The sequence below is a fragment of the Cervus canadensis genome, chromosome 1, assembly GCF_019320065.1.
Source record: "Cervus canadensis isolate Bull #8, Minnesota chromosome 1, ASM1932006v1, whole genome shotgun sequence".
In the NCBI taxonomy this organism is placed as follows: Eukaryota; Metazoa; Chordata; class Mammalia; order Artiodactyla; family Cervidae; genus Cervus; species Cervus canadensis.
The window spans coordinates 51,469,096-51,475,095 of record NC_057386.1 but is presented as its reverse complement, the minus strand read 5'-3'; the positions used below and the strand labels follow the sequence as shown (position 1 = coordinate 51,475,095).

The 6,000-nt window shown below is 59.2% G+C and overlaps 1 protein-coding gene across 3 annotated transcripts in view; it reads right to left on the bottom strand.

The window, feature by feature from the left end:
* Nucleotides 1-2,707: 2,707 nt before the first annotated feature.
* CUEDC1 (CUE domain containing 1) overlaps nt 2,708-6,000 on the bottom strand; it is an 83,661-nt gene continuing 80,368 nt past the window's right edge. For all 3 annotated transcript variants that reach the window (XM_043483304.1, XM_043483313.1, XM_043483317.1), the window contains exon 11: nt 2,708-4,184. The gene's annotated coding sequence lies outside the window, so the exon portion shown is untranslated. The remainder of the gene's footprint in view (nt 4,185-6,000) is intronic.

The window sequence follows — 6,000 nt, the reverse complement described above, 5'->3', positions numbered from 1 at the left end:
GGTCTTCCTTCTGGGAAGGTGGTGGTCTGGCCTTTCAGTGGCCCCCACCTGTCACTTCTAAGACAACCACCAGGTGGCAGTAGACCTGCACCGCCCCCTTCAACACCACTACCCGCCCCCACCATCAACTCCAGAAACTTCCAAACCTTCCTCCAGCGGGCCCAGCCAGCCAGTTCACCAAATATCAATCTAAGGCTGTGATAATGGGCGAAAGGGGTGCGATGCTTCTCCCTCAGTAGCACATCTGCCACTTAATGGAAATGCTAAGAGACTGTTTTTGTTACTAAAACCAGACAAAGGATGCTAACAGCTGACTTTCGGGCATGCTGTTGGAAATGCTCTGAAGCAGGCGGACCCTTCTGTGCTCTACAGACTGCATTTGTGCCGGGGTTGTAAGTCGTACCACCTGTTCCCCCACCCGACTGTATCGCTCAGTGTTCAGGCACCAGCTCGGAGTTCAGCTGAAAGTGAAAGTGAAATTCACTCCGTTGTGCCTGGCTCCTTGCGACCCCATAGACTATACAGTCCATGGAATTCTCCAGGCCAGAATACTGGAGTAGGTAGCTGTTCCCTCCTCCAGGGGATCTTCCCAACCCAGGGATCGAACCCAGGTCTCCCGCATTGCGGGTGGATTCTTTACCAGCTGGGCCACCAGGGAATCTGGCTGGGTTCAAATTCAGGTAGTACCACTTACAGAGTAAGGACCTGATTATCTCTGTGCTTCAGTTTCCTGATCTGGGAAATGGGAGGATTAATACTGACTTCACAGTATAGTTGCGTGATAAAATAACGTGAACAAAGCAGCCCAGGAAAGTGACTGACATGCAGGAAGCACTGATCAGCAGCTCCCAGTATCATCATTTCACATCATGCCTGTCTTCTTCAAACCAAGTTCTCCTGTGTTTCCTGCAACCTCAACCCTCTAGCAGGTGCCTCAGGACACTAGAGAGGGGCTTCCCTGGCAGCTCAGCGGTAAAGAATCCACCTGCCAATGCAGGAGACATGGATTCAATCCCTGGTCTGAGAAGATCCTGCTTGCCTTGGAGCAACTAAGTCCGGGTGCCACTCTACTGGGCCTGCGCTCTAGAGCCTGGAAGCTGCAGCTACTGAGGCCCGTGCACCCTGGAGCTCATGCTCTGCAATCAGAGAAGCCACTGCAGTGAGAAGCCCATGCAGCACGACTAGAGAGTAGCTCCCGCTCATGGAAACTAGAGAAAACCCTGCACAGAAGCGGAGACCCAGGGCAGCCAGAAATCAGGACATGAGCCCAGAGGGAGGGCTGAGACCCCTGCTATGGTAATAACAGCCTAGTTCTTCTGGGCACAGCATTCCCTAGGCCCGTGAGCTCCTCTCAAGCCGGGACTGAGCCCCGAGGACAGCAAAGCATAAAAAGTGGGAGGGGCTCTGGTTGGACCAAAGTCCAGAAAGTCAGGCTCATTTTTGCAGAAGGTGAATCTATAGGTATCACCTTGTGGATAGCAAGAACCCAGAACCCACAGATGAGCATAACGGAAAGGCAGATGGCTGGGGCAGTCACCTGGCCCAGCCCGACTCCTTCCTGGGTCCTTTCTGTACTGTTCAGCCAGGAGGAACGCCTCATGGAGCAGGGGCCTCCTCTTCTGAACTCCTGCAGGGCCTGGTAAGCTTTCTTTGCCTTTGTCAGCAAAGTGATGTCTCTGCTTTTTAATATGCTGTCTAGATTTGTCATAACTTTCCTTCCAAAGAGCAAGTGTCTTTTAGTCTCCTCTTGGTTTGCTGAGGTCCAGGTTCGGCTTCCCAGGGGGCACAGTGGTCAAGAATCCCTCTGCCAATGCAGGAGATGCAAGAGACGAGGGTTTGACCCCTGGGTCAGGAAGATCCCCTGGAGTAGGACATGGAAACCCACTCCAGTACTCTTGCCTGGAAAATTCCATGGACAGAGGAGCCTGGCACGCTACAGTCCACGGAATCACAGGGCAGGACACAGCTGAACACACAGGAGCACACAAACACAAACTCCAGGTCTGTCTGAGGCATCAACGGCTAAGTCCATTTACGAGCCCACCTTCATCCGCCTGGGCTGGGAGCAGGGCAGGGGTCTGAGCAGAATCTGTTCTTAGGGGAGGCAGGAGGGAGCTGCATTGTTTATCCAGAAGGAGAAAGGCCACTGAACTCCAACACAGCATTGAGGGAGACTTGGCCCGGGTGACTCGAGCCCAGAATCGAGATGTGTGCGGTTGAAGCCACAAGGAGGCCCACGGCTCAATATCAGGAAGAACTTTTTAACCTTGAGAACCACTCTGTCTGAAAAGGGCACCAGCTCCCTCCTTGGGCAGTGAGCCCCCTGGCCCGGGAGGCAGTGGGGAGAAAGCCAGAGAGATCTGAACTGGAAGATCTCTGCGGGCCCTTTGAAGTCTGAGATTGCACATTCCCGCAGCCCCAGGCGGCCGATACTCTGGCAGCTTTCTGTTTATTTAGGGAGGTGATCGGCTGCAGAAGCTGCAACAGACTGTCAGCAAGCGGTTTACCTTCCCGGGCAGACAGAAAAGCGGGCGGCCTAGCAGGCGGGCGAGGCTGTGCTATCACCACAGGTGTCACCAGGGCCCCTGAGAGGCTGAGCCCCGGGCCCGTGTGAGCTGCGGGTGTGCCAGGCCGGTGGCCCTGGGGCGCGGGGTGCCCAGGGGTGCGGGGTGCGGGGAGGAGAAGAGGAGGGTCAGCCCAGGCGCTGTCAAGTCAGAGCACCAAGAGAACACCAAGTCTTTATTACACCAATTCCTACGAAACAGCTCCAGGAAAAAACCCACACGGAGGAGAAGAAACAGAACTAACAAAGTCACACACATGGACTGGGGCTCCCCTCTACTGCACGGGGGTCTGTGGGGGATCGGCAGGGGGCCAAAGGGCAACCGCACTTCCGCGGGATGGGGAGGTGGCCAGGGTCCCCCCCGGGCACTGTGGGGGGCACGCCAGGCCCTCTTTATGTCAGGGTGACTCGTGGCCATCCAGCCCCAGCGGGCCTGGCATCTCTTCTCAACATCTCAACACTGTGCGGCCGGCAGGCTCCCCGCTCCAGCTGGAGCCTCTGACCCACCCAGGCTTCCCCCAGGTCAGCGCACCCCCATCTCCAGGCGGGGGGTGGCCGCAGAGGCGGGGCTGACTGCCCCCCAGCCCTCCCGCTGGCAGTGGTTGGTGCTGGCTCAGGTCCGTAGGTCCCTTGTTCTCCTCCTGGCCATTCACCTTCTCGCTCTTGGCAAGGGGCACCCAGCACGCCCTTCTGGCCCGGGGCTGCAGGCCGGCTGGCAGCCTCTTCTTCACGCCCCCCAGCCCCACACCTTCCCGGGGTTACCGAGGAACTGACCGCTGCCCACCTGGCGGCAGCAGAACTTCTAGTCCAGATGAGAGGTCAGTGCCGCTGGAGAGGGGCTGCAGGATCCCATCCAGAACCGGCTTTTTGTCTTCTGCCAGACTGAAGACCGCCCGCCCCCCTCCCCCGCTAGAATCCTCCAGCTCCAGGGTGGCCTGTTTCCCCACCCCTCTGAGGACCCTTGCCAGCCCCCAACGGAGGCAGCAAGGAGCCCATGCAGAGCGGGCAGCAGACACGGCTCTGCAGGGCCCATCACCCCTCAGACGGGGCTCCAGAGACCGCCCAGGGCTCTCTGGAGGGGTGGAGTGGAGGGGTGCGGGCCAGCGCCCCTGGGGGAAGCTGAAAGGCAGGAGGCCACGGGAAGGAAGGGCCCAAGGTGCCCAGAGGGAGCTGGAATGAGGGCGGGGGTCAGGCCATGTCTGTGGTCTCTCCTGCAGGACAGGAGGGAGGCAGGAGCTCCACCTCAGGCCAAGAAGACTCTGGTAGGATCATCCTCCCCTTTTGGGTATCCCCACCTTGCCTGCTTTCTGTTCGGTGTTTTTTTTTTTTTTTTTCCTTTTTTTTTAACAGAAGAGGGGTTAGAGCCTGCATTTCCATCCATTCCCCTTAGAACAGCCCGCTCACACGAGGCGCTGTGGTTGGCTCTTGCCTCCACCCTCCTCCCTTCCTGCAATCACAGCGGGCAACTTGGAAGTTCTGAGTCCCTTGGAAAGTGGCAGTGGCTGGGCTGGACTGTGGCCAGAGGATCACCGGGCCTCAGAACTCAAGCACCATCTGTCCGACGGCAGCTGGGATGCCTCCGCCGGTCCGATCGTCCCCAGCAAGGAGGAACTGCTGGTATCTGGTGGGAAAGAGGGATGGGAGAGGTCTTTTTCAGTGGAGGCCCGTGGTCTTCCCTCATCACTAGTTCCTGGAGAGAGAGTCTGGGGCAGAAGCTTCTAAACACAGGGGCCCTCTCCTTCCCCCAAGGGACTCTGTATCAGCCTTGGAACTCGGCCTGGGGTCACAGGCGCCAATCCAAGGTCCTAGAAGCATCCCAACGTGCAAACCAGGGGGGCCTCCTGCTGCTAGAGGTGGAGTGGGGGTCTGGAACGCTTGGTGGATGTGAAGCTTCTGTCTGTGGAGGGCTGAGGACCGAGCCGGTACCTGACCTCTTTTGTGACCAGACGCAGCGGAACTCACTCAGTAGAACTACACGGAACTACACCCAGGGCGCTTGGAGGGGCAGAAAAGCAAAATGGGGCCGGAACTTGGTAGAACCCCACACCAAGCCGAGGAGCCTTCACGCAGAAGACCCTTTCAGAGGGCGAGCAAGAGACGGGGGACTCAAGAGGCATCCTGGTGATGGCTGAGAGAGCAGGGGCAGGGAAGAGCCCACAGCCCTGAGCCAGGTGATGAGAGTCTGCAGGGCAGTGATGAGAAGGATAGAGAAGAGAAGTGAAGGGGGGCGTCAGGAGGAGGGGACTGTCTGGCTTCAGTGAGCAGACACCCAGGGCCAGGAAGACCGTGGTGGGCACAGCGGGGGCTGAGGGACAGATCTGGAGAACCAACATGGAGAGCCAGGCTTTGGAGCCAACCGCACACAAGTGTGGTCGTCAAAGAGGCTGGTGGCGCAGCTGGGGGGAGTGGGGGGTAGGGCGACTTTGAGGAGGGTCAAGGGCAGAGCTGCCAGGAAAGCCGGGGGCCCAAAGGCGCACAGAGAAGCAACAGCAGAGAGAACGGGGGCCCAGGATTGCTGGGGCCGCAGGAAGCCGCGGGGAGACAATGGGCGCAGCGTGCAGAAGACAGCGCCAGGGCCGGACCGTCAGAGGCCCTCGAGCAGGCAGGTGACGGCGAGCCAATCTGGGGGGGGCAGCCAACCCAGCATGGGCAAAGGAGAGTGCGGTTTCTCTCAGGTTGGGTGGCTCACAGCATATTGAGGACTCCTGGCTTTTAAGATGGGAAGCAGGGGGATGTAGGCTTGAGCATGGAGCTAGAAAGGGAAAAGGTGGACCATTCAGGAGAGAAATAAGTGATGAGCAAGCTCCTGTCAGGGGGTGGCTTTGGGCCAACGGGAAGGATGGACGTGGCAGTAACATTGTGTGGGAGGGGGGTCCTTCCCCTGGCTGGGTTTGTTTATTTTTCCAGCATTCCAGATGACAGGGACATGCGGCTGCAGTAACATGGGTGAGGAAAGCCTCAGAGCACAGCAGGGGTGTGAAGGTGCCTGATGGGAGGGTGTAGTGGCAAGTCAACTGGACGTGAAGGCCAGAGGCCCAGGCCGAGGACAGAGGGCTCCGTACTGTCCCTGGCTGCATCCCCCACACTCTGGGACCAGCACAGCAACCGGGGCAGGGTGGACAGGCAGCCTCATGGTGGGGGAGGTGCTGGAGGAGGCACCGGGTCCACGAACCCTAGGGGAGGTGTCGGCATCTCCTGGTCCCTCCCCGGGGACGGTCCTGGGGGAGGCGTTGGACGGTCCTGGGGGAGGCGTTGGCATCCCCTGGTCCTCCCCCAGGGATGGCCCTGGGGGAGGCGTCCACATCCCCTGGTCCTTCCCCATCCTGGGGGAGGTGTCGGCATTCCCTGGTCCTCCCCTGGGACTGGTCCTGCGGGAGGCGTTGGCATCCCCTGGTCCTTCCCAGGGATGGAGCTGGGGGAGGTGCCGGCATCCCCTG